The sequence below is a fragment of the Populus alba genome, chromosome 4 (assembly GCF_005239225.2).
Source record: "Populus alba chromosome 4, ASM523922v2, whole genome shotgun sequence".
In the NCBI taxonomy this organism is placed as follows: domain Eukaryota; kingdom Viridiplantae; phylum Streptophyta; class Magnoliopsida; order Malpighiales; family Salicaceae; genus Populus; species Populus alba.
Window position 1 is genome coordinate 2,258,055 of NC_133287.1, and position 3,055 is coordinate 2,261,109.

Consider the following 3,055-nt stretch of genomic DNA (forward strand, 5'->3'; position numbering starts at 1 on the left):
GATCACATTCTATAAATGAAGTGACTATCACCATGCTGTGAAGCTATCAACGATCCTAATGCTGCCAAGTGTCAGAAGATTAGGAATTAATATTGTTACAAAGTTGTTAGCATTATTTGTTAAAGGAGAATCTGTTAGCATGCATATTTCTCCGTATAGTATCTTCTTATGCTGCATATATAAACAGAGAATAATGAATGTAATAGTTAAGCAAAAGCAAATATACAACAGTGCAAGAATTCGTCTTCTGCTTCTATACTAACAGTTTGATTCTCTGTTCTTCTTCCTATATACTCTTTGCTCTTCTTCATTTCTATTACATTTCTATATAAATTGATAATTCCTTCATGGTATCAGAGCTGTGTAACTCTTGATCTTGTGGCCATTGACGTCCGAATTCTTCTGGCTTTATTCTCATCCTCTTCATAAAACAACTTGTGTACTTATTGATGTGCCCATCAGGTATTTGATATATTGCCTAAAACAGATTCTCTTCTTCTAGAAAAACTCCAGTTTTTCTATTACTTCACCGAACATTATATTCTTCAACTTTCTATTTCTCCTACATTCTACATTCAAAAATGGTGACTAGCTCTCAACTTCATATTATTCAATCTCCTATCACTTCTCTGCTTCCTGCAATCTCTACTGCTATAACAGTAAAACTTGATGATACAAACTATCTCGTCTGGCAATTTCAAATGAAAATTCTTCTTGAGAGTCATGGAATTCTAGGATTTGTTGATGGTACTAGAAAATGTCCAAATCGATTTGATACAGATTCCGATATTGAGGGTGTTGAATCTGATGATCATCAGATTTGGAAATGCATGACAGAGCACTTATGCAGCTACTTATTGCTACTCTTTCTTCTACTGCCATTTCTTATATCATTGGCTGCATCAGCTCTCAGGATATGTGGATTCAATTGCAGGATCGTTTTTCTACAGTAACCAAGGCACGTATCTTTCAGATGAAAAGTGAACTTCAAACTATCAAGAAAGGTTCAGAACCGGTGTCTCAGTATCTGCAGAAAATCAAAGATGCCCGTGATCATCTCTCTGCTGCAGGAGTTTATTTTGAAGACGAGGATATTGTGATCCTGGCTCTCAATGGCCTCTCCTCTGACTATAACACATTTCGATGTATGGTTCGAGGAAGAGATAATGTGTTATCTCTTAAAGATTTTCGGTCTCAGTTGCTTGCTGAAGAAGCTGCTATTGAGCAGACTCATTCATCTTCTTCATTTGTCTCTGCTATGCATGTTCAGAATCAAGTCTCTCAAGGCAAGGCACTGGTTTCTTGATGCAGGGAATTCTAATCCTCTTTCTTCCACCTTCAAGTCAGCTCCTACTTCTCAATTTTCCTCTGGCTTCAATGGAGGTTTTAATGGCTATCCGAATGGTTTTAACAGTCATAACACTGGTGGTTATTTTCATCACGAGGCTCTCAGTTTCGTGGTCCGCGGTAGAGGCCGCCATACTTTCCATCTGGTCAACGATATTATCCTGCTCAACACAATCCTGCTCCACCAAGCTCTAATCCTGGTATCCTTGGTTCTGGAACTGATATTACTACTTGCCAAATCTGTGGTAAGAGAGGTCATGTTGCTGCCGATTGTTATCAACGTCACAACCAAACCTCAGCCCCAACCTCCTCTGTTCAATGTCAAATCTGCTGGAAGTTTTGGACATTCTGCCATTCAATGTTATCATCGAGGCAACTTCTCCTATCAAGGTCGTCCTCCTTCCAACAATCTTAGTGCTATGGCTGCCACCTTTCCCTCCACCTCCTGAACCATTTTGGGTGGCTGATACTGGCGCCACAGCTCACATGACATCTGATTTCTCTCAACTTCAGGAGGCTACTCCTTACTCTGGTCCTGATGCTATAACCACTGCTGGAGGTTCAGGTTTGAGCATCTCTAGTACTGGCTCTTTCTGTTTTGCCTATTCCGCAATGCTCATTACAATTACACCAAGTTTTGCATGTTCCTAAGCTGTCTCAGCATTCTACTGTCAGTTTATAGACTGTGTAAAGATAATCATTGTCGATTTATTTGTGATGACTTTGGTTTTTGGATTCAGGACAAATTCACGGGGAATGTCCTCCTCAAGGGACTGTGTAGTCACGGTTTATATCCTATTCCTTTTTCTGTTTCCTCTAGTTCCACACACCTTTTCAACTTGCCTCTGCTTCCCATCATAAACAGTCTTGCTATCTTGGTCAACAGGTTCAAACAGGTCTTTGGCACAAGAGATTTGGTCATCCCTCTAATAGCATCACGTCCACTCTTCTCACTCAGTCTCAGATTCCCTTCAACTACAGATCCTACCACGTCAGTTTTTGCACCACTTGTTTAGAGGGCAAAATTACCAAGCTTCCTTTTCCATATCCAGCAGTTAAGTCACTTCACCCTTTAGAAATCATACATAGTGATGTTTGGGGTCCTGCACCCGTAATGTCTATTGATGGCTTTTAGATATTATGTTAGTTTTGTTGATGAATGTACACGTACACTTAGATTTTTCCAATGATCAATAAAGGAGAGGTTTATTCTATTTTTGTCCATTTCCATACATTTTTAGTTGCTCAATTTTCTGCCACACTTCGGGTCTTCCAAAGTGATGGAGGTGGTGAATATATTAGCACCAACTTCAAAAACTATCTTCTTACCAAGGGCATTGTTCATCAAATGTCATGTCCCTATACCCCTGAACAAAATGGTCTCGCTGAAAGAAAGCATCGCCATATTGTGGAAACTGCCATCACTTTTGTTACAAACTGCCCATCTCCCTCTTAAATTTTGGTTTCATGCTTGTGCTACTTCCATCTACTTGATTAATAGATTGCCTTGTAAAATTCTCCAGCTGCAATCTCCTTTTTTCTTGCTGTATGGTTCCTCTCCTGTCATCCATCACTTGCGTATCTTTGGTTGTGCTTGTTTCCCTTTACTTCGGCCTTATAACACTCATAAACTACAGCCCAAAACTTCCACATGCATCTTTTTAGGCTATGCCGGCCAATATAAAGGTTACATTTGTTTTTCTCTTCT

General features: G+C 39.6%; 1 long non-coding RNA gene across 1 annotated transcript; it reads left to right on the forward strand.

Annotated features, from left to right (window-relative positions):
* Window positions 1-1,797: 1,797 nt before the first annotated feature.
* On the forward strand, window positions 1,798-2,321 carry LOC118039000 (uncharacterized). The gene is made up of 3 exons (XR_004685867.2): window positions 1,798-1,912; window positions 2,088-2,133; window positions 2,234-2,321. It is a non-coding gene; the product is annotated as an uncharacterized lncRNA (long non-coding RNA).
* Window positions 2,322-3,055: the final 734 nt, after the last annotated feature.